The 26,747-nt window shown below is 37.4% G+C and overlaps 1 protein-coding gene across 8 annotated transcripts in view; it reads right to left on the bottom strand.

The window, feature by feature from the left end:
- The window catches only part of Toll-6 (Toll-like receptor 6), a 451,300-nt gene that overhangs the window by 48,331 nt on the left and 376,222 nt on the right, over positions 1-26,747 (bottom strand). The window contains exon 3 of one of the 8 annotated variants that reach the window (XR_015534546.1): positions 25,498-25,802. The exons of the other annotated variants lie outside the window; for them this stretch is intronic. The gene's annotated coding sequence lies outside the window, so the exon portion shown is untranslated. Of the gene's footprint in view, positions 1-25,497; positions 25,803-26,747 lie in introns of those variants that run through there. 8 annotated transcript variants of the gene reach the window in all.

Raw genomic sequence — 26,747 nt, 5'->3', positions numbered from 1 at the left:
CTTGTAGTCTCGTAGAAGTAGACAGACGTTTCAGAGGTGCTTATTGCCTTCATCAAGGTGATGGGCTTACACGGAGCAAAACCCCACAAGACCGTCATCTTCATAATTGTCAGTTTTCACTATTATTAATAGATTATACATGACTTGAAGCATTCGCGCCGACTAAATGTGACAAAATCTTCTCGGGCGACTGGCCGCATCAGTAGGAACGTTGGACTAAGGATCGAAATTGACGCGGCTAGTCTCCCGAGAAAATGTTATCGTATTATTACGTTCATCGCATAAAGGAGACTGAGATGAACAGGTAGCAAACATGGGACAGAAAAAAATGCACATAAAATATTAGTCAGAAAAGGACGACTTTGAACATCTAGACATAAATATGAGAAGAGTCTAGTATTAAAATTGCTCTCAAAAACAACACAACGTAAGACTGTTGTGGATTAAAATAGCTCATGACAAGTGTCAACTAACGATCTCTTGTGAACCATCTGTTTCTATTAAAGACGTACATTTCTTGACCAGGTGAACGATTATCGGTTTTTCAAGAATACACAATGACTGGGGTCTAACCTGTGGCATTTTAGATTTCTTTTTATTCCTCTTGAAACTGGGCAGATTGTTGGCTATCTCATGTCTAGTTCAGACAGCCTTAGCATTATCCTAGCGTAACACGTGGTGTAACCGACCGCATTACTCTTAATGATGACTACAGCTGTTCAGTTTAATAAAAGGGGACAGACATTAGTTGGAAAATTTAATTAAAATTGAACATCTATTACGTCGTTTAAATATGAACTAAAGAATGGAAGAACCCTGCAACACCACAATGACTACTACGCCTTCATAAATAGATCACATTGTTATTAAAACTAACCTAAATGCATTTCCCGGGACATGGTTTATATATCATACATTTTTGCAATTCAATAGCCTATGCTGGAAATATAAATAATGCGTTCCATCAATAGTAATACCCCATAATGTCACGCCAAATGGACTCGTAAGTATATGGCTCCATTAATCCTGTGGGATTCGTTATTGACAGCAGGTCTCTGAAGGCATCTACCATGAAATTAACTTTTTGACGAAGTTCCTTTATAGTTTGAATCAAGTTCACTATCATTTTGTGGTTAGGATCTTGTATTTTGTATTTTTGGGCGTATGTGGTTAAAACCAGTAGTTAATTACGAGGCTCGTCCACAAAGTAAGTTTCCCTGGGGCCGTTTACAGAAACAAAACACAATTTCATGGAAATATTTATTGCAACAGATACAGCAAGTGTCCAGCTATTTTTCAACATATTCGCCACCGGAATTGAGACATTTGTCATACCGTGGGACCAACTTTTGAATACCTGTGTCGTAGAAGTCTGCCGCCTGGGATTGGAACCACTGTGTGACAACCATCTCCGCCTCTCTGTCATTCTCAAAACGCTGACGCTGACCGGACAGGAATTTCTTGAGGTGTAGGAAAAGATGGAAATCACTGGGAGCGAGGTCCGGGCTGTAGGGTGAATGATTAAACACCTCCCAGCTGAACTCCTGCAGGAGACTTGCTGTCCGTCGAGCCGTGTGCGGCCTAGCGTTATCGTGCAGGAAGACAATACCGGCACTAAGCATCCCGCGCCGCTTGTTCTGAATGGCCCGTCGCAATTTCTGCAGTGTTTCGCAGTAACGCTCAGCATTCACCGTCTCACCTCTGGTCAGGAAGTCGACGTGGAGAACGCCCCGTCTGTCCCAGAACACCGTGCACATCACTTTCCGCGCCGACAACGTCTGCTTAAATTTCGTCTTACAGGGAGATCCACTGTGACGCCAATGCATTGACTGCTGCTTGGTTTCTGGGGTAATGTGTGCAATCCACGTTTCATCACCTGTGATGATCCGGTCCAGAAACTCGTCGCCGTCATCATGGTACCGCTGCAGAAATGTCAATGCTGACTCCATGCGCTTTGTTTTGTGTTCTGGTGTCAGTTGCTTCGGCACCCACCTGGAGCACAATTTCCTGAACAACAGGTGCTCTGTGACAATTTCGTGCAACAAGGAGCGGGAAATGACTGCTGAGTTCCGTAATTGTGAATTTCGATCGGCGCTATGCTCTGTGCATTCAAAAACTTTATCACTGACCGCACTTCACAGTCGGCGGGAGCTGGAATAAGAACCTCCATCTTCAACAGCTGCAACGATGCTACTGTGAGAACGCGGGAAGTGCCGTTAGTGCATGCGCCATGTTACGTCATTGCTCTATCACGTACGCACAGTCGCTTCGCGCAATATAAGGTTTGCTAGCTGTGGGACGAGTGGGAAACTTACTTTGTGGACGCGCACAAATAATGAAAAACTTTATTAGTATTTAAAGTATTAAATCTTCCTTTGTCCAATTGTTTCATTCGTAATGAACCACTGTAACCACAAAAAGCGTGGCAGGGTATATTATAAATCATATTACTTTTCACAACCTTGGTATCCGCGTGAGAATATTTTAGGTACGCCATAAACTTAACCAAAGATGTAGAATGTTTACCGTCGCAGATTTTTAGATGCAGATGCCAGCACAACCAGCTGAGATTATTAATATTATTCAATTTCAAAATCACAATTTACAAAAAATATGAGGAAAAATGGTCAGTAGGTTGCCGACACTTAACATTTCGCATGTACAAAATGTCTCAGGGCACAATACTAGAATGAGATAATTGTTAAAATGAAATTAAAGATATTTCAACAGTTTCGTCGACTTCTAACAATAAGATGTACAATAACAAAGAAATGCCTGAAAGGAATAGTACAAATAGAAACTTAATAAATAAAGTACCGATGGTTTAAAATTATCCATATCTTGGACGTTAACGAAAGAACAAATGAGATGAACTGAGGCGGTAGAAATGCGTTTCCTCGAAGCGGTTGTAGGAGAGAAAATGAATTACAAATTTCATTAAGATTTTAGAGAAGAAAGAGGAATGGCAGACATAAACTCAGTAACAAAAGAAACCATCAAAAGAAATAGTAATTCAAATAACTGGATGGAATTCAGAAGCTGTTAAGCCAATATAAACCAAAAAGAGTAAAAGACGCCAAGGACATAGGCGCAAGATTCCAGGGAAGTCCGAATTATAAACCGAAGGGAGAAAGCTAAAAGGGACATCCGACTTACAGAGGAAGGGTGGAAGATACCAAGAACAAGCGACTAAATGAAGGAAGACACATTTTTAATGTGAAATATCGGAACAGGAATAGAGATTTTGATGAAGACCAGGCCCATTAATTTAAAGAAAACAATGATTCTGAATACTGTTTTATATTCATGACATCAATTCTACCACAGAAAACAAAAAAATAACTGTAGGTCAGATCACGCACATAGTAGTTGGATGTAGCCCAGTTTGTACAGGAGCCAAGCTGAGTGGGGGTTGTTTATGGCATTTACTCGTAATTAAAAATAATAATATCCACTTCAAAATGTAATGTTACCCTATAATCACCGCCCTCGCATAAACCCACTCGATATCGCATTGCAATAAAAAAGTATAAGTAATGAAATATTAATTCACTGTATTGCGAACTGGATTTAACAGACTCAGGAGTCTTACGAACATGGAAATCAATTATAAATTTCCGTAAACACCTCCTGACCGGATTAGCGATTATCAGCTTCTCAATAATGACTACTTCACGGAGTTAAATGGAAACCACAGTTTAATGGTTCTGTGTCGAAAGTAAACAGAACGGAGTTAATGAAATTCAGCAAATGAGAATTCTTTTGTTTCAATGGACACCCGTTTTACAATTATTTGTCCATTACATTTTCGTAAATCGATATGATAAAAGGCGGTATTCTGTGTTACATTAAACCTAAGATGTTTCGGTATAGAAGGAAACTGCAACGTTCAAGAAGTAGGCGCTGTCTGCCATAAGAAGGTGGCGTATAAAGCAGGAACTAGATATTCTGTTCAAGCCTTCAGATTAGTGAAAGTGGTTTTCTTATCGGTGCTTGCAGATCTCTGCAAATTTATGGCCCGTGGTAGACTGCGCTGTGTAAAATCGAAGTTTTAGTACAGCGCCCTCTACAAACTCCGGCGCCAGTGTCGCACGTCTGTACCAACTACTCCTAACCACATTCCCCTAAAATACGCGCGTCCTAACATTTGACTCCAAATTCAACAGTAATCTCGTTATTGCTGAAGGACAGAAAAGCTGACCGTTGCAGTCGAGTGTTTAGGAATTCTTCTTCGTATTAGGAATGTCCAACGTCCAAAATTAAAACCGGATATCGATTATTGTGAGGATTTTCTCAAACTTTTCTCAGTCACTGCAGGCAAATATTACGAAACTACACACAATACACTACTGTCTCCTTCTTATAACTCGGAAATAAACCTATCATTCGAAACTTAAAACCTAGAGAGTTAAACAGTGTCCTTAAATAAATCAATAATTATTTTATAGTATAACCTAAGCTACACTGAAGATATTAATTTATCTATTAGCCCATTGTTTAATACAGCTGAAAAATCTTGGAAATCAAGTATGACACACTATTCACGTTTTTAAATCAAAATTCAGTATACGCTCTAGGCGTAGAATGGATGGGAATATGAAAATTGTGAATGTGAGCTGCACTCATCTGTCTCAGAATATGAATCAGTACTCGTTAACACAAGAATGAAAGTTAGAGTTTCACAAAAGGCGAAAACTTTTCTGACTAGCTGAGCGACTATCGGATTCTTAATAAGGACTCAGCTCCATGGAGTTAGTACAAGACTTAAACATAATTTTTCACAATAGATTGTCAGGATCATACTTGAAAACTGGACACAAGTAAGCTTAGTTTGATTTGCATCTTTAAATAAACGTATGTATCTAATACAGTTTTAAACTGTTCAGATGATACAGCGTTGAATGACAAAATGATTAGTGAAAACTGGAAATTAAAGAATGCAGAAGAAACAGTAGTGTAAATTCTATTGCAATTCTGGGCAGACACGAGAACTGAGCTTTTCTGTTTTAAGAAATACTATTTCCCTCTTACAAATCTTACCCAGTTCTCACTACAGTTTAAATAATTCATAAACTCATGCATCTTGCATACGGAAGTAAGAAGTGGGATATTGTACTGAAAATCGGAGACAAAAGTTTGTGCAAGAAAAGGCATATAGGAGTATTCCAAGTAGCTTTTAGTATGGCCAGATAACAGATGTATTAACTTAGTGACTAATTAACATCATGCATAACCTCCTACAAGATCACATGGCGCGGCGTCACAACCCAAAAAACCACAACCCACATGTTACAAATGTATAAGGCTTGGAGGGGCATAACGCCTCCTTGACACGTGCCTCCAAAACCGACAATAAAACATGGCGTCACAACCTAGAAGACCATAATTCACAGATAATACAGAGATGAAGACTTTTGCCTCATGCAACCCAAAGGATCATCGTAATGTTCGTAGAAGCCTGTTATTAGAACTCTCTTGAACCACCAGAATCCTTTATACTCAAAATCATTTGTATCAAAACTACTTTAATATTATCCTTTCATATACGACTAAGAGACTCATATAGTTTGTGCGTGTGTGCGCATATATTTTGTGGTAAGAAATTCTATTAATAAACATGTCCAAAAATTCACATAAAAATAGGGCATATTTAATACACATCCGATTAATTTGATAGGTGCATAATAAAAAGTTCTTGATAAAACACAGCTCTTACGTTCTTCAAATGTTTCAGCCTATACGCTGAGGCTAAGAAGCACAAAACGTTAATAATTAAACAATTTAGGGATCCATATATGTACATAATTTACAGTCGTAGAGATTACCACTAGGGAAAGTTTGTCAGATATAATGCAAAATTTCGTAAAGTTGCCATGTTTGTAATTTTAATTTAAGACGAATGTTTTTTACAAAGCTTGTAAATATATTTAATTTCTATCTTCCACTTCCACTTCCCTTCAAATTCAAAATTCATAACTTACCCTACTATTCGACGCTACGTGAATTACGTGGTTAAATAACGTCGGTAAAGAAACCAAGATTCAATAGTGTGCTACACAAACTATGATACGGTATAATATGTGCCACGTCAGAAAATGTTAAATTTGAAGGGCAACGGATGACCAAGGATTTGCACCAAGGACCGGCAACATTAATGACCAGTCTTGCAGAAATTTCCGCAGTACTTCACACTCGCACTCACTTCGCTATAACAAACGGCTTTGTTCGTATTTGACTACCAATTGTCGATGGAGTTTACCCCCTTCATTCCTTCGCAAACCACCATGTTGTTTGTCCTTGGTTCAAACCTCTGATGGAGCAGCTTTTCGCCATGCTCACTCAATAAGAACGGACAAATGAACCACACTCGCAGCAAGCCACAGTCTGGACTTTACCTTCAGCATGAACTGGTGTCCGCAATGTTGCCAACCACACAACGAAAATGTCACAGTACCGCCCTTAATTCCTTAATATCCCTCGTAATATAGCACAATCATGTGAGAAGATAGTGTGTTATATGAGAAAATATTTTTAGTAAAACGTATCTACAAATATAAAAATTCTATGTAGGATTTGAGGTTTTCACAGCGGTGAGTATGAAGATTTCTGTCTTCTGGGTTGTTGCGCTGTGTAGTCTGGTCGATGTTTACCAACGTTTCAGAGGTCATACTGCCTCCGTCATCAGGGCGATGAGTATGAAGATTTCTGTCTTCTGGGTTGTTGTGCAGTGTAGTCTGGTCGGTGTTAACCAACGTTTCAGAGGTCATACTGCCTCCGTCATCAGGGATATTTATCACCCTGATGACGGAGGCAGTATGACCTCTGAAACGTTGGTTAACATCGACCAGACTACACAGTGCAACAACCCAGAAGACGGAAATCTTCATAAAAATTCTATTTAATACAAATAAATTTCGTTTAAGTTATTTTAGAATTATGATAAAAATTAGTGACTTGGCTTGAGTTAGCTGTAATATTCGTAATAACTAAAATAAAAATATTATGTAGGCAAGGCTTCTAGTATATTAAATACGCACTAAAATATAGAAATCTAGAAAGTTAAATCTAAATCTGAAGGCTGCTGGTAATAGTCCTTAAAAGTGATATTTTGTGATTTCTTTATCGTATATATTTCAATGGAATTACAAATTAAAATTACAGGTCTGAGGCTAGCTCAAACACGGGGTCCAAGTACTCATGTTTCTATCCTTCCTATTTTTATCTGAATACAGAAGAAGATCGTCTTCCGAAACGCTGTAATTTTATTGAAACAGAGAAAATGTAAAAAGTCCAAAATAACACTTTTATAGACTAATTATCATTCTAAAGCCTGTGACACTTTCTATATTGGTTTGAACAACAGAACAATTATATTTTATTGGCCAATAGACTCTAGACATAAAAGAGAGGGAAGCAATTCTGTTTGAATTGCTCCTTTGTTTCTTCAATGGGTAATCGTAAATGTAGGTGTGAGAAATGGGGTATCTCCTTGAAGTGTATACTACCCTGAATTACATGGAACTTTTATGTTAAAAACAGTCAATAAAACCCAACTGACGATCACAGTAAGAACATGTAAACCTATATGAACGCATAAAGAGTCTCTTGGAAACTTGAGCAATAAAAGTCTTCGGTCTCTTATAATTCTCTGTCCCCATAACATTGTCTGAAGATGAACATAATAAAAGATAAAGGCCAATTCTTGCTGCGGTGGGTTGTAAAAACTCAGAGTCACTATTCAGTGTTCAAAAACAATAAACATATACCATAATGTTTAACAGCAACAGTACAGAATCGCATATATATCTAAAGATTTTACGGATCGAGCAGCGATTTAATTATTTGAAACCGAATTTCGTTTAAATAATGTATAATTACATCAAACACGACACTTCACCGTTACAAATATCAGATGGTTAATGCTGTTTGAGAAAAAAATATCTGTTCACATTGAGAATAATACAAAATGCATAATTACAGATTGTTAAAGCAGCTGGTTTTAAATAGTGAAGTTTAGGTGGAGTGTTCTGATGGATATTGATGACGGTGTATTGAATTAGTTTGAGCCAAAATGTTGTCCAGCGATGTGGACTAACTCCTTCTAAGGGAACCCACAGAGTAGAAACCCTCTTATCCATCTCATTTTACCTGATAACGGAGACAGATCCAATCCCCAAAACGACGTGTTATAAGGAACAACACCATGAATAATGTCCAATATATTAGCCGAACTCTATAGTGAAGTGATAATTTTTAACTGAAAAATTGTACTATATGATGAGGGTAGAGACGGTCGTCGCCTAATTTAAGGCACCAAAACCGTATATTATTTGAGAGTGAGGTAGAAGACACTACTACCTTGGTCAGGGTAACCGGTGTCCAGGAAGAGATTTGAACCCGGAATCACGGCTACGAAACGCAAATCACGAGGTTCCACATATAAAATCCGCAACAGTTCTTGTTACATTACAACGCATCTGCGCTGGAAAGTGTCTAGCTTATCACGTGTATTTGATACACACTATTCTACATTTATATTACACGCTTCGAATGATAAGCAGCCATCATCAAGGCTAAAAACTATACAGAAGTTAATGCACGGTTTTTAATTTTACACAAAAAAAAAACGCGTACAGTAAATCCAATAACGGATGTAGAGCCATCGTCAGACACAATTAAGCTTTTTAACCAGTATTCGAAGAGAACTGTTCAAGAACATGAAACACTTTTTACGGGAGAGAGGTTTAAACAATTATCATAAATTTAATTAATCAATTAATCGGCGTAATATGAGTTATTAATGGGATTACTTTTCGAATTGGTCGTTTCTTCCTGTTTATAGTCTACCATCCTTCTATTAGGCGCCTTGGAAATAAGAACAGTAAACAAAACATAAAATGTTCAACCTACAAAAGAGAACTGGTGATCTTCTCTTCGTACAAAATTCGTCTAGAAGCAGACTTGTATGTCTTTCTTAATCTCAAGAAAAGAGAACTTTTCGAGCTACTGCGCAAATTACCAACACATTAAACTACAAAGCTGCTAATAAAAGCATATTAACGTTCTTATATGCACTGAGTAAAAGTAAGAGAAGGGTGAAACGGATGGATATTGCAGTATAATGACAACAAATTGTTGCATTCATTACACGAGTTCTGCCAAGAAGTACGTAATTAGAGCCATATAAATTAATGTATTTAACAAAGATTTGTGAATCTTTCTGTTACGCGATTTCTACCACACTGTTACTTCTTTATAAGGAGTTTGACCAAGGCCATGTGTTTGGATTTATATCAATGAAAAAACATACAGTACCTAAATGAAGGTATAGTTATTTCATGTCCGCACTGCTGTATAGTTTAATACCAATATCTGCGTAAGCAGCTCTATCACACTCACCTGGAAAGAAAAGAACATTATGTTTAATTGAAACGTATTAAAGCTCTAAAGAATTTAAATGACACGATCGATCGTAGTTTGCAACTACACAACTTCATGGTGTGTTCCGTTTACTGGATTAAAAAATATTTGTCTAGAAGATGCTTATTAATATTATAATTCAAGTCACATGTTGCAAATAGATTTAAAACTGACTGAATATGCATGACAACAAAATGAAGAGAATCTGAGGTTCTCTGTCTTCTGGGTTGTTGCGTCGTGTAGTCTGGTCGAAGTTTAGCCTGGAGCAGACGGCTCAAACTAACGAGAGTGGTACATCTTTTTTATAAATGCATTTATTTGCGAATTTACAGACGTAACTAGCCTCAGATATAAAACTACAGATGCACAATTATTTTTTTATATTTTATTTATTTAGTGTTCTGTCTGACGACAGGTCCATATGAACAGGATCCTTCCATCCTTTTCTCGGACTGAGGCCTGCTCATATACGTTCTTGGCAGATGATCTAGAAGTGGTTTGCCATTGCCTTCTTCTGTGTGTGAATGGAGTAATTATTGGTATGCCACGGAGAAACCGGGGAAGCTCCCGGAGGAAAACTCCGTGTTGCCTAGACCACGGCCTTGCCCAACACAAGTTATAAATTCGGTCACCGCCGGGAATTGAACCCGGGACCCCAGGATTACAATAACACAGCATTTTTCTCTACATTTCGGCACGTATTAACTTCTGCGAAAAATGCCTGAAGGCATTCGTAGGCAACAAACAGATCTGTAGCGTGTTTTAAATTATATGCCAATTATCGTGTAGATGAAATTTTTTTATAAACAAATGTAAAGATGAGCTTTGTGTAAAATAGAACATTACATCTGTCAAATAAATTTTACTCTGAACACTTAATACCAAATTTTAAAGATGTTACATACGGACGAATGAAATAGAAACATTTTTCCATGGTGATTTTATTTTACGCACTTTGGCCAATAAACTAATGAGAATACACTTTTCTGAAAACCGTAAATTATTTGCCAATTCGCCAGAAAGGTAAATAATTTCGCTGAGTGCTAACAGTGAGTTACTACAAACGTGCTGTCCAATAAATTATCGGGTACCAAACACTTGATCTTTTTTATTTAAATTCCGGATTTGAACATACAATCGTCCTGACAAGAAGCAAGCAGCTACTGTATTAAACAAGCGGCGACAGACAATGTGCTAGCGAAGCAGGTTAAACACTGAAGCATCACTATCGCCGTGGCAATCAGACAAGTCCCAATGAAGAAATAAAACTGGAAACACCAGTAAACTCCTCCCAATATTTATACTCTTTCGACAGAAAGCACTCCGGTCAAATGGAGTCCTTCAGCTATGTATGCCATTTGTCGCCTGAATCTCATTTCAAATAAAATACAACGAAAGACAGTAAATGTCCCTAGAACCAGTCTTTAAGGAGAAGGAATCAGAGGAGTGTTGACAGTTTCCAGCCTGTAAGAGACTTGTTACCCATACAGGAAATCAAAATAAAACTAGGAAAAAGTCCGAATTTAATTACTTTACTCGGGAGAGATGTTTATCCATCACGTTTCTCAATTATAACTGTAATATTTATTGACTTCACTGTCTATATAGGTTGCACACTCTGCACTGTATTCTGAGGCACAAGACAAGAAGAATAAGAGGAATTAAAGCTAAATGCAAAAGCAGTGAAGTTAGTGTTGATAAGAAATCAGCAGCGATAAATAAGATTTATGAGACAGCTATTTTTTTTTAAACCACTTGTCCTCTACGGATCTAAAATATCTTTTTTTTCGTGCAAAAAGTTAAGGGCACATTCATCATTTTCCTTTTCTTTGTTAAATCTCTCTACCCAATCTAGAGCAGTTACAACAGCGATCACACAATACTGCAAGGGTGAGCCTAGAAGCAGTAAAAGCTTAGATCGAAACCCAGCTACACTGTGTGAGGGAGTCCATGCCACACCCCAGGGCAAAATCAGCCTCAGATATAAAATGTGAACAGGCGAAACGAAGTTCGATACACTTCCCAATTTTTGTCTGCCGGACTCCATTTTTGTGACGAAGTTATATCGCTGGAGTTACTTCTTTTCCTACACAACGCGACTTTCAGATTAGACACAAGTCGCTATTTCGGTGAATCAGATTCTATTAAAATTCCTTTACCTAACATCAAAATATTTTGTACTACCGGACTCGAAAAATCCGTTCCTGTCCTCAATGCCTTAACAAATAGCAATAATTTTGTTCTGCATGCCATTAAAGTGAACAGTAATTTTATCCATCAAAACAAAGTATTAATTGTTTGCTGAAAACAGCCATTTCAATAAAACAATCCACTCCCATCCGTCGTTCAATCATTTCGTTGTTACTCACTTCAAGTGTCCTTTGTGCAGCCTCTAAGGATTATATTTTAAATATGGGGAGGATTATTAACGTGTTTCTTAGTTTTTATATGTATGTAGTAGTATATTATTACACATATTGTATTGAAATGATTATAGTTAAATTCTTACTATTCATCATTTTAGCCGTGGTGTTAATAATACATCATTCTTAAACCATTAATATACACAGTCAACCGCGCATACAATTTTAATTTCGTACGTTACTGAATGTTTTGACGTGTGAATGGTTTTATTCAGGTGACCACAATAGCATTTCATGTACACTGCTAGAATAATATTCAACTGTGAAAGTGACAGTTTATTGAACCAGCAGCCCATAGGAAACAGAACAGTGTGTCGCGTTTGTAAGGCCGTGTAATAATAATGATTTAGGAATCAAAATTATGCTCTTGAAGTGGAATGGTGCATACATTTACTAGCCTAACCACATAAAATAGTGACATGAATTAACAATAACAAAACATGAATAAACTAGATAAGACTCAAAACATTTCATTCTGAGTGGAATAATTTGCATTATCTGTAAATTAGTTTCAAGACTGTGTGATCTAAAGTCGTCATGATTACTAACAATAATAAAAACCTCCTGGGTTATATATAAGTGGTCATTTAGTCAAAATCACCAACGCTTCAGGGACCATGTCAGTCATAACAATGGCTCAATATTTTATTTATTACGAGAAGATTATATAAAACACTGGTAAACATTGGTAAATTATGATAACGATATTAAGATGAAAAAATTACAGAAATGGCTATAACATGAAATACAAAATATATCACTGCATAAAATAAGCAATGAAAGGATCCTAAAATCCATAACGAGTAATTTCGTGGTTTAAATATAGTAGATTACCGAAAATACTGAGTTCTGGGAGGCGCCGATGGTGTGGGTACGTGGTTAGGATAGGGGGAAATAAGAGCATCGGAGGGCAAGTGTTTTGGTGGTCAAGATGGAGAAAGTGCGATACATTTAAGGTGCATTCTAGGGGAACAAGTTTTGATAGGAGATGACTTTCGGTGGTGTCCAGTTGCGTGCTTTGATTCTGAACATTTTGGGGTCTAATCCCAGAGAAGCAGGGTACAATAAGTACAGAAACGTACGGAAATGGAAGAAATAGTCGAATTTGTGTCATTTAACTGATAATGTTTTTGGACATATTTCTTTGTCTTAGTTTAAATACAATATTTCGGTAGCTGTCTTTGCTTCCGTGTTCAGGTGAGCAACATAGGTATGGTCTATTAAAAAAAAAATCTTGAACCCCAACTGATTAGGTGTCTCACCTAAAGATGGAAGCAGTGCCAACTTCCGAAACGCTGTGTGGTTTTTAAACCAAGACAATATAAATAAAATGTCCAAAAACATGCATCATCTTGGATAAGAAATATTTCGTTCAATCTGGGTACTATAATACCACATATTATGACTAGAATAATCACAAACCACGTATCTACTGAATGTGAACGTCTCAGTGTGTTCTCTGCAAACAAGTTCATATCCGCTACATGCGAAATTGTTCTGTGATTTCCATACCATCGCATTTCTAGCCAAGTGATGACATCCTTTTAAATTATTAATAAGTTGTAAAGTTCTGTTTTCATCAAGTTGTGCGGACTGCATAAAACATTCATCAGGTAGTCGTGTTTGACTTGTACTCTGTTCCTGCGACACAGTCTGATGCCACGTTACGACTCTCTCTGAATTTAACTCTTCTTGTATTCTATTTTCAGCCATACACGACTCAGTTATTTCCTCTAACATGGTGACATGAGACACAGATCTGTACTTCAATGATTAATAAGATCGGAATAAAGCTCTGTCTATAACGTATAGTGCTCAGTAAGTTAGCAATAACTGTGGGCAAACCGACGGACCTACGGGTGAAGACATTCACTGGTTAGAGAGTTAACATCGCGCTAATATCTGTAAAAATCAGGGTTTTGCCTTCAACTGCTAAATTACGCTATGTCGGATTAAAACAGATAAGCGTTAACACTTTACTTGATTATAATTAAAGAATCTGTTTTGCGCATTGTGTAAGAGCATTTAAAGAGCGAACAGTTTTTTCTTCCAGTGTAATATCCAAATTCTGTGATAGCTGATATTCGAAAGTAAAGCCACTGTTTTATCGTGATAGATGAATTGGCTGAAAGATTTGGAAGATTTTTCTCTTCAAAACAGGTACATAGAATATATCCACACGGTTCACTAAAAATCGTCTAAACTGAAACTAATAGGATAGCCTAAATAAATGTGGTTATACCTAGGCCAAAAACTTCTGGAGTAAACATATATATAAATATCGTATGTCCGGTCTCTGTTCCTCCGTGTCTGTTGCTATTTCAAATGTGATGCATAAAAAAAAAGATCGAGTTTTGAATGCGTATACAGTGGCATTATCACCTAGATGCAACTACGGTATTAATTCGTAGGCATATATTCGGAATTCCTTTACTGTGTACATAATATGAAAAAAATATATAAACAGGATCTTTCCAGCATCATCAGTAGTGAGGCAATACGTACAAGTTGTTCTGGATCGGAAATTATATGAAACAGTGTTGATAAAACTCTAAAAGTTATGTTCATAATGTCTCTTTGTTATAGACCAATGTAAATGTATGATATATTTGTGGTTACCATTATTCTGTTCTGTCAACCATGACAACAATTACGAGGCAGTCTGAAAATTCATCAGTTACCATTGCTAATAGCAATAGTAACATCGCGTATGTAAACACACAAAAATTTCATATCGTACAACCTACCAAACATTTGCTGAAACATGGGAATTAAAATTGTTTTACAGATTTGATACTCACAGCGTAATATTTACATGACGGTTGTCGGTTAATTACAACTACATAAACAGAAAGTTTTAGTATAACATGTTATGGAATGGATTAACTCACAGAGCCTACTTACTTCATGGGGAAAAAATTCCTCCTTAAAAGAGTGTGATAGTCACTTATCTGATTAATGAAATGTCGGCCTTTTCTGGAATCACAGAGCTTACAAAGTGTTCATAAAACAAAGTCACTGTACCGAACTGTAAACCAGATTAATTCAGGAAATGAAGATCGCTATCTTTTGGGTTGTTGCGATGTGTAGTCTGGTAGAAATTTACGGACGCTTCAGAGATGCTTGCTGTAACTGATAAAGTCAGCAGGCACTTCTAAAACTTCGGTAAACGTCTACGAGACTGCAAGGGACAAAAACCCAGAAGACAACCAGTAATCTCCACACTCAAAGCCGTGAGAACCTCAGATCGCACAGATAAATTCAGTCCACAGCCTGACACCGTACATAACGAACCACAAAGAAATATTTTAACAATGGCCCTATTAAAGAGCAGGTGAAGTTATCTCAAAACATACAGCTGCCCATCTAAGGTCTTATACACGATTTTAATGCTAAAAGTATTACAGATATTTCACCCTGATGGCCTGTACAGAAATATGAGTTTTTTTATTTTTGTTGTAACCTATCTACTTTAGCGGTCTATTCTATTTATGACCATTAAAATTCTAACGTAGGCTATATATATATATATATAATGGATGTACGAATTCTAGCAAAGAAGTCGTCTCTCCGGCTTTGATGGAAGCCAAAGGTGCATTATCGTGTTTAGAACTAATTCTAATCCAGCTAAACACACTCTTACACCTTATTTATTTACAATCCACTGCAAAACCACTCCTACGCCTCGGTCTCCCAAACAGCCTCTTTACGGATTACGAACCTGGGGTTGGGCGATTTGTTTATCCAGTTAAGTTTCATAGCCAATGCCCACTGTTTGAAATTCGCCCCGATGGACACAATATGTCTGCTTCACCATACGTGTGGACTGATGCGGATACCACTGTATCGACAGAGGCGATGTTTGGAGGGTAGATTGGATGTTCGCTTGGTACAGACACCTTCTCTGCGCGTGAGGGGGCGAATGTGGGAGGTGGGACTTGCATGGTTCTCGTATAAATCATCAACAACTGTGCTGTGGCAAAGAGAGCTAATTACTGGTATTCGTTCCGTTCAGTTCAGCCACCGAGGCACACCAACAGTCACATGCAAAAATGACGTACATCGTGGAAAGAATTATGACGTCTGACATCAGAGTAGCCCTAACAAAATGAATAACCGCTTTTACATTATAACAGTGGTATTAAACCTGGGGTACGCGTACCCCCGGGGGTACGTGAATTTTTTAAAAAAATATATTATTTTATGATAAACACTGAATAATCAGTAACGTAATGTATTTAATTTATTTTAGATGTAGATTATATACCATGTATAACTTGAATTATACACCAACAACTTTGAGGGGTACAAAGTTGAAGAGAAATTATATCTGGGGGTACGCGAACAAAAAAGGTTGAATACCACTGCATTATAAGACCAGTTACGATCACATACTAGATAAGAGACTGAAAGAAATGGAGGAATCGGATGGCAGTGTAACAAAGGATCTTCTATAAAATGGCTAAATAACAATAACACATTGTTAGTATACAACATTATCCAGCACTAAGATTTCTTATTGTTTAATAAGTTGTCTGACGTAAAAATCTGTTTGTATGGTGTTATCTGTGATATTTCAAAGATATCTGTAATGTTAATAGTAAATTTTGGTATGTTACAGCGTTGTAATATATACTGTGGTACAGGTTCTAAGCTCTTGTTCACTTATACTTCCATATCAACATCATTAGTCATTGTCTATCCACACTCATTTAATTTCACTGTTATAACACAGATAACACAGAGAATCGTTTGTAGCACGAGAGAAGACACGTAACAATGGAAAATGGTGTTCTGCTAAGAGTCCTCATAATCTAAATTAGAAATACATAATTTTTTAAAGTATATCTAAAATTAAAATGGCTGTCAGGGGGATGATGAATGTAGTAGGGACCTCTGAAACGTTGGTAAACTTCTATCACATTACATAACGGTACAACCCAGAAGGCAGACGTTTTAGGACTCACCGCAGTGAAAACCTTAAATCTTACTAAATTTAAAATATTTACCAAAGGGAATATTGCTTTGATCTAAGGTAGCAAACATAATTAAAATTGCATTTCAGTGTAGTAAAACTGAAATGGGGAATTTAACTTCGCACAGGTGATGGAATTGATAGTTAAAGCCCAGAACACGGCCCAGTCTTCTTACCGGATACAGGCGCATTGTACTTTAACACAACAACGCAATATAATAACGAATGCGTAAATGTGTACGTTATTATTAATACAGTAACCGGCACTTACTTGCGTAATTCAGAATTCTAAACCTGAGGGAGAGATTAATTCATTCCTCAGATAGAAACAAGGCCTTATTTGGATGCTGGATTTGAAAGCAATGGGAGTAATTACTACTAAATCTAAAGTTTACAGAAGAGTGTTGTGATTGTTAACGTTTACTATGCTAACTACGACTTTCCTACACCGTTAGGTAATTCATAGTTAAATGAATTTATGATACAGAATAAATAAACATTTGCATTGAGAACCCTTGTACTCGTGAGATATGTCGATCTATTATCGGTTGGATTTGCAAATGCACACAAAGAATTATGCCTAGTTACATTGCAGACAGAGAGACAGACACAATAATAATTCGTTAATAAAACAGACTTGAGCATTCGACATGGCAGGTAATATCTGTATTCTGTACTGCATTGCCATGTTGTGCTATAACTTTATTTATCTTAGGTGATTTACTATACAACATTTTCAATTGTCTATTGTGCTTATGTATACTGGGCTCAGTATAACTAGAAATGTATATTACGTCAGTCTAACCGCAGCACGCATGCTCAGAACAATTCTGCTTTCAATGGCGCGAAGTTTTGTAACGGTTATGATACGCACTTATCGTCCTGATGGTAGATACAGCAAGGACCTCTGAAACGTCGGTAAAATTCTATCAAATTACAAATGTTGAACAAACCATAAGAGACAGGCACTTCATACTTGCCGCCATCAATAATACTCTTTAGTTTCGCACACCGCGTTACACGCTAGTGAATATTGTAGTAAAATATGTAAATTTTTCGTTCCTGAACATTGTAACTGTTGTATTATTAACAAAAGGGAAATTAATAATATTGTAAACGAGTTGTGAAGTTAATTGACGGAACTCTGGAAAGCACTAAATACAATTTAATCGCTTATTTAAAATCACACGAGTCCATATTTTGACCTAATTGAACTATTACTATGATGAAAGTCACTGGGGAAATATGCGTCGTTTTTTTACAACAATCACATCGGTCCAAGCCCTTATTGCACGTGGGACGCTGTTTCTATAGACTGTTTCACTTAAATGACACGAGTCCTGGACTCATGTTAATTCATTTCTAAACTAACTCTGCTTTCTCACAATAAAACTCACAGCGACTAAACTTGTCACCCGTGAGTGACAATAGACAAATAACAAAATGAGTTACGTAATATTACTTCAGTATTATATGAATAACTATATAAAGAAAGTGAGTCCAAATAACTTTATATTACACCTCTACACGCAAAAGATTTTTGTGGAAGAACTATAACTGTATAAAAAATCAGATACTTGCCAATTATTCTTGTCTGCTCAAAAGAGACTTGTGAAGACTCGTGTGGTTTTGCAAATGACCGATTCAATTCCACTAAACATGATATTGCGGTTTACACTCGAAATAGGTTAATTGTGTCATAATAATCGTAATATCTGGTATATAATACTGTAATCAATAACGTTTTAGTGCCTGAAACCACGTTTGGAGGTCGTGACAACCATAAGCCCATGCGTAAAACGACCTACACTATTAGGACTATTACTGAAGCAGTCTGTGGGCTCCCAACGACAAGATTCAGCTTTCATTACAAGACACAGGATATCCTTTCGCCATGACAGGCAACAACACAGTGATGGATGTACAGGAAACCTTTGTCAGGGTGATTAAGCCGGTGATTGACAGTCGTGTTGCCTGCCGCAAGGAGCATCCACAACACGCACTGCGGTGTGGAAACTAAACAACATGACAGATGGGTAATATCACGTATGGATAAAGGAACCTCCCGTGGGGTTTACTGCTCTTTACGTAACGGGCTGTTTCTTGCATCCAACAAGATTAGAAAAGTCTACTCTTAGGAGAACACTGACATTCCAAAGCTGTTTTAACACGTCACTGGTGGTGACAGTAGGGCAACCGATAACAATGATATCACGGGGGAAATTTGTATCCAAGGTCACTGTTGTAATAATGCCAACCAAGGAGTAACAATTTGATGAGAGATGCGAGTGTCACACACGTGCGCGTTAACAAGGTGTTATTCTCCTACGCAAAAACGTAAGGAACTTCATCATTACCATCACCGCCGTCAAAACCTCAAATATCACGTAATAAATTGGGTTTATAATATGTCCCTTTAACATTTTGAAAACAAGGTCCTCAGGAACATAATTCGTCCTAGTTAGGATAAAGTAAGTGGGGAATTTAAAATATTATATAACAAGAAGATGCATGAATTGTACAGGTCACCTAGCATAGTGAGGATAGTGAAATGTATGAGGCTGTGATGGGCTTGGCATGCAGAACGAATGCGGGGGGGTGCATGCAGAATTTTTGGTGGGAAATCATTCTGGGAAAAATCCACTGGGCAGACGACGAAGAAAATGGGTAGACAATACCAAGATGGAGGTGGTCTCTGAGAGGGGTAAATGAATGGAGTTGGGTCAGGATTGTGTCCGGTGACGGTCTTTCGTGTTGTCGCTGTTGGACCTGCTGGTTATTCTACCAGGGAGTTAGTTCGTTATTTTGTTAGTCCCTATAACATACGGTCACAGCCTCCTGCAAAGTATTTTAACACCCCTGGTAGGCCTCATGTTTTATGTCGGGCTCAAGACCAAAATCTACATCAGAGTGATCAAATTAACGAAAATGCGATGGACAAACCTTGTAACACGTATGGGAGGGATAAAAAATACAAAATAAATGGACAAACTGAAAGAAAGAGACCACTTGGGACGCCTATTACTAATGTAAAGTACAATATTAAAAAAGATTGCTTAGAATTATGGTGTGACAGTGTGGACTGGATTCATTTGACTACGATGAGATTCAGCGGTGGATTTTGTGAACGCGGTAATGAAACTTCGGTTTCTGTATAAGGCTAGGAGTTACTTGGTGTAATCGACTGTTAGCTTCTCAAGAAGGAATCTTCCACACAACAACCACAATTCGCCATTAACTGTCTAATCAACCATATTCATAAGACAAACTTTTGGGCCATCGTGTGAGTTATATAAAACGCAGAACAAGAGTAGAAATTGTGTAGAGGCAGTGGGCTTGTCACTCATCACTCAAAAATACACTCTTCAAAGATTAATAAGGACAATAGCCTTGAGCAACTGTCCTGGTACAGGCTAATGAGCCTAATCCATGAAGATAAGAAGAAGAAGAACAAGACGCCTGGTCATCCGCCCTTCATATCCACGAAACAGCATCCTTCTTAAAAAAACTGATAATCACTTAGGTTGTCAAAAGCTTCAGCGTCTTTTGTGTAAACAGTTTTCCCAAGAATGCATCATTTGAACCTTATTCTGTGCCAACTGAATCCAGTCCACATACATTATAATAATTTAAGATAAAGTTTAATATCATCCTCCCATTAATCATCAAATCTATCAGGTATTCACTTCATTTCACATGTTATGACCAAAACTCTGTACCCACATCCCATCTCCCATTCGTGCTACATATTCGGCCCATTCCATACTTCTTGGTTCTTTCAACGCAATAAAATTTGGTGATAGTAAGAGATTAAGAACTGAACCGCAGGAATCATTCTTGAATGAATCTTATTAATTTGTTCGTGATATAATTTCGATTTTTACCATCGTTCCAAAATAGTTGAACTTTGCTACATTTAGGAAGAATTTATTATGTACCCTCAGAGAATAATATTTCCCTGCATTCTGGTGACGAGACATGCACACAAACGCCTACTCAATTTTTAACTGTTTTATTCTTTGTCCAGCCTCTTTGGAAATATAAATGTTCCTGGTATCCTGATCAACATGGTGTACTCGTGGGAATTTGCAGTAGATTGTGTATGAACGTGTTAGGACTAGCGTTCAGAGCTGGATCCATTATGTTAGCACACCATGCTCGACAGTGTTTGAACAATATTGTTTGAAGGTCTGTAATGTATGCAGATTTTGATGGCGTTACTGCAGTGGAAGGGAGAGTTTGTATTGATTTAGGGAAGATGTACAACGCCAGCACAGCACAAAACAATCAAACAGAATAGAGAATTATGTAGGGATATCGTAGGGGCAAATTTAAGATGATATCGTGGGCCTATAATATTATGTTATGTAATGTAACCTGCACTTTGCTTGTCAGGTAATGTTCGCCGGGGTATGGACACAGCAAACAGGTACTCAGGCTATAGCAAATGGTAAGGACGTCGAAACAGGAAGAACAGCAAGAGTACAGCTGAACCATGTATGCCTCCGGCAGTAATGTTAATGTTGACGACCAAAGGAGGCAGTAGGTCGAGGGGTAGAAAGTGATAGGTAGACCATAAAGCTAGTTAAGAAACTACTAACCTAGTATGAAACCAAAAGTTTCATGTCGTGTTCACAACAGCTCACCATTGATCCCTAACCTGAGCTAATAGGGTAACACATAGGCATAAAGCGATCTATACCTACCGCTATTTTGTCTCTACACACCCTTATACGATACCTAAAGGAATCTACTGTGTAATTACAAGATTTATAAACACGACGTACCACAGCATTAGATAATAAAATCTATGTATGATTGTATACGCTTTCGTTTTTAGAGCTTATCTTTAATCATAAACAAGAGTGGGTTTAATTTAAGTCTGTTCCTTGTAGTGAACTTTAATATGCCAGTTACGAGATTAAAATTTCTTGTTATTTTATTTGTCATCTTCAGGGTAAATATCTAGTGATTGCGCGAAAGGAAGACATAAGCATTAAGCAGGAATTTATTGCAGGTGTGATGAAATAAATAATTGCATTATTTCAATAAAATGTATCGTAAGAAAATCACTGACGTAAAATGGGTACTTCAGCTAGTTACATTATAAGGAAAGCACGCTCTACCCAAAACCTATGAAACATCTGTGGTCAGCTGAAACCAATCATTATTCAACATTACTTACACAGTTCCTACGACATCTGTCTTTACTTGAGTCTAATCATATTTTGCTTTCATTTCCTACCCTAAATCAACTCTTTACTCCATTTCCCAATTCCGTATACGCCAAAAATTGCAGTCTTGTTTTTGAGGAAAATGTATCTCAAACATCTTCAGTCTCAAGAAATACACAGAATACAATTTGAATTACAAAGCGCACAGCATTAAACTTGTATACTGTTAACAATTACATCAACTTCCTTGCATATATATTTACCATATAAGCCTACAACCATCACGACTGTATGTAATTTGCATTCAGTAGTAAAGCAAGTCTGGTTTAGAAACAGCATTTGGATGCTAATGTTACAGTACTGCGAGCGTTAGTGCATTGGCTTCATTCAGAAATCATCTGATTCTAATCACGGCCTTAGGGCCGTTATAGTTAGAAGCTATGACGTGAGTTTCCTCAATCAACCAAATATTAAGAAAAACTTCGGTTATGTTTTCAGGAGTTCCCTCACTGTGAGATGGACTAAATTGCATTATTGTCAGACGCAGTCTACATTCTAATGATACTGTTCTCCATGTCGCCCTTACGTGCTCCTTTCATCATGACACTTTGAAGCAAAGTGACTATATGACAGCTGTGTGCAGCGGCTAAGTAGAGAGTAAGCAGAAGTAGTATCACGATATTAGTGTTTAAATTTTCGTCGTCTGTGTCGTATCTGAGATGTTTGGAGAAAAATTTACGTACTCGAAAACCTGCCAGAAACACTTTCTCTCTGAAATTTTTGAGTTATGAAAAGAACAGAAAAATTTCTGTAACATCGGCAACTGAAATATGTGAGAAGAATTTGAAAAATGTATCTTGCAACTTGGAAAGAATGGTTCACTTACGGTTCATTATAACGAAGATTTTAACAAATTACACTGATGAATAGTGAATAATGAAAAAGAATGGCTGTGGAAGGAAGAAGTCGTGGCAGATAATATTCTGACATTTATCTGGAGAGACTGAAGTAAACACAAGAAATCAGGATAGCTGATCTTCAAGACGAGATCTGAACCTTATATTTTCTGAATTTCTAACCACTCCTCCACGACGTTTGGTCCAATTTGTCGCACTTATAATCTATGTGATTGCAAAGAAACTCTTGGATTAACCAAATTACTTCACAAGTAGGCCACTTGATCAGTAAACTCTATGATTGACCCTTTGTAATGTTGGTATAAATCCGGGCTGTTTTAATCTTAAAAGTTAGGGTAAATTACGATTATTCCTGATTATTTTCTAATATGTCCAGTTTGATATTTTTTTCACCGGACATGAATCCTAATTAGACATAAACAGATGGTAGGCTCTATGGGTAAATACGATTATATACTTCGTTGCACATCATTCGAATTTATAGGTACTTGATTTATCGAAACTGTAATTCCTGACCGCCTTTCTTGTTATATACATTAAGAAAACCATTCTGAGTAAAAACATTGAAGACTTGTTTCAGGTTCGAGAGCCGTACATAGGACAGCCCAAATCCAACACTGTAATTAGATTCGTCAAATTTTTACAAACAGAAACAACTTGGGGCAGTAATAACTATTGGTGTTCTTGTTGCGAGAAAGGTTATTGACCCTAATGAGGTTAGCTGAGCGGATTTGAAATAAGCTATTTCAGTTTCGACTGTTAAATTATAGGTTTGGCTGTCTGTTAGTCCTACTGTTAGTTAGTGTACACTTGTTATCCGGTTCTATAACAACGTATACGATGACTGTCTGAAGGCCTGTGACACTGATTGATTGCACATCCCAGCTCCAGAGTGAAGAGTACTCACTTCTGCCCGTGAACACGCAGCGCCTTTGTAAGTGATGTTCACCATCAAATGAACATTAGTAATGTGACTGACAATGAAGAATGTTCATATTCCCTTTACGTATTTGTCATATGCTTCTACTGTGTGACAAATGTTTTGTTTTGCATTTTTCAGGAACAAGTAATCAGGAATAATATTTTTAGGTAGTAAAATTTACAGAACAAGAATAGTAACAAGGTAATGTTATTAAATAAAACTGTCCCACTATAAGGCATTTAAGCGCTTGGGGGAGAGGGGATATAGATCCCACACTTTCTTGACCTCGGCACTAGATGGGGGTGAGTGGTCAGCATCACGCCCCGGCCGGCTTTACCCCCGGGAAAGGACCCCCGGTACCCATTGGATAGGACGCCGGGTGGACCCCAGAGCCGGTCTGGACGCAGAGGCTAGAGGAAAAATTCTATACCCCTGTCGAGGATCGAACCCCCGGCTCATATTATTAAATGTGAAACTAAATAAATTGACGCTACATTGTCGTAGGGTTAAATAAACCACAAACATAGTCCCATATAATGCCAGATACACTAGCACAAAATGCATTCTGGATGTCGCAAACAAACACTGCAAGCCCATCCTACCTTCTAATACCGAACGTACGATAAGATGTTAGCATAAACGAAGATTATTATTAATTATTTAAATTAATGCAGAACGGTATGATTTAATTTAGAGGCTGACTCGTTAATAATTCTGCTTCGTATTTGGAAGGTTTGAAATTCAAATCTCGGTATGGAGTATGGCTAAAGACGAACAGACAGACGCGTTTCGGGGATTTTATAAGTTTCTCCGGATACATTTTGTGATACTGCTTTGAACACTTTATTGCCGTCTATTTCACAAATAATCCTAACATTCCACGTTAAACAGCGCAGTTTCAAATCGCAAGAATCGATCAAAAAGCATCTAGAACACACTTCATCATTCTCATGCGACTAAACTCCACTTGGGAACAGAAATGGCCCGGTTTTCCAGACAGACATTAATTTTGGATATGTATGTCACGTAATTCAGCCACCAGGGTTAGGAGCCTTGGTAGGATGGTAAGCCAGGCAAAGCCCTGCGATGTGATAAGTTGTTAAAACATTTATCAAAACTGTACACCATACTACTAAGAGTGTAGTACATACATTTTTTAAAATTAGTTTAATTTAATCAAACTCTTCTTAACCTAAATGGTCATCGAGTTAATTTATTTCAAATACCAACTCCAATGACCCTACAAAAATCACGTTGCACAACAATAAATTATTTTCCCTTGCAGATTCTTAAACATTCACCACTTTAATGAACGTTTCTAAGAAAAGGCTTAGACTTAAGAACATCATATTGTATGTAGCTAAAGGAGTGGTTTTCTTCTACGTTGGGCCATGTTTTAGAAACTCAAATTTAAGTTTTATTTAATTTTGATTAATAAGCGCTAAAATTAAATCAGTTCGATAACTATTAACATCTACTTAAGAGTCAAATTTAATCCAAATTCATTAAGTGTTTCGGAGATGAAATGTGCAAACAGCCGAACACACGGATTTTCCATCACGCGTTAACTGCGTGCAAAGAACTCATAAATATTGAGCGTCGAAGTTCACAGTAGAAATCCCAAATCTGGTTCTCCTTTGATGTAGTGTCAAAAGTTTTATTCATGTATTGGGTTACTTGTGCGTATCTCAACGACTGACGTGTGCGTTCGCATGTGTGCGTAGGCAACACAAGAAGAAACTATTTCATTCTGTCATCTGACTAACGTATGAATCCATGGAATGTGATATATATGCATGTATGAACCACCTGTGTGTATGTAAGATCTTCAGCCAGAAATTGGTTGAAGGAAGAGTATTAAATGAACATGGTGTTTACTGTGATTGCTGCTTTCCTTAAATTCCACTGCTGGAGTACATTCTTCAAAGGTTGCAGTTGAAACTGTTTTTTTCAGGCAGCATTCAAAGGACTCTGAAAACAAGAATTTCCAATGACAAAGAGTTACTGGGAAAAGTAAGTGTCTTGTGATGAAATTTGTTCGACAAGATGGCAAAGTTTCCGTTTTAAAGTGGATGGACGACTGATCTGTTATGGAAACTTACACATCTGTTGGTGCTTATCCTACAAATCTTGTGAGGTGTGGCAAAATGGAAAAGAAGTACACGTGTGTGGCAGCCAATATCCATTTCTACCTACGATACAACGGGTGGAGTGGACTCGAATGATAGATTGATTTCATTCCATCATATTTCCATGAGTAACAGAAAGTGGCCTGTCCAAGTCTTCTTCCACTTCATTGACTTGGTTATTTTAAATTCATGGACAGAATACAGGCTGGTTAAAAAAGCTTTGGGTTAGAGAAGAAGGCATATCATCGATCTCTTTGAGTTCGAGGTATATATTGGTGAGTCTCTGAAGTTTGCTGCAACAGCTAAGAGGCAGGCTGTTTACACATCCTCTGGTTGTAAGGCTGGTAATATGAAGCCAAGACCCATAAGAAAAGAACAAGTACAAATCTCGACCAGGATGCAGAAGGAAATGGCAGCAGGTACCTCCCACTGTGTGCAATCAACGTGATGCAACAAAATTGAATGAAATGCAAAAACAAGAATTGCAACACAAGGTCAAAGTTAAAGAGCACTATGTGTAATGAATTTCTCTGCATAACGAGTGAAAGACAATGTTTCGTAGAGATTCATATACCTAGTGAGGTCTACATGGGAATTTTTTGTTTCGTGAGAAATCTGTCATCTTTGGTTCGTATCAAATTGTTTTCTTTTCGTAGTAATTCAGTCAAATATTCACACCCAAAGAACAAATATTTCGATAACACTGATTTATTTTTGATTTGTCTATTTATATAGATGCACTTTTCTAATTATCAGTTCAGCACCAAAATATTCTAATATTTAGACC

The sequence above is a fragment of the Zootermopsis nevadensis genome, unplaced genomic scaffold, assembly GCF_977971745.1.
Source record: "Zootermopsis nevadensis isolate Lab colony 2312 unplaced genomic scaffold, Znev_1.0 Znev_ptg000010l, whole genome shotgun sequence".
Lineage (NCBI taxonomy): Eukaryota > Metazoa > Arthropoda > Insecta > Blattodea > Termopsidae > Zootermopsis > Zootermopsis nevadensis.
This window is presented reverse-complemented; position numbering and strand designations above follow the sequence as displayed.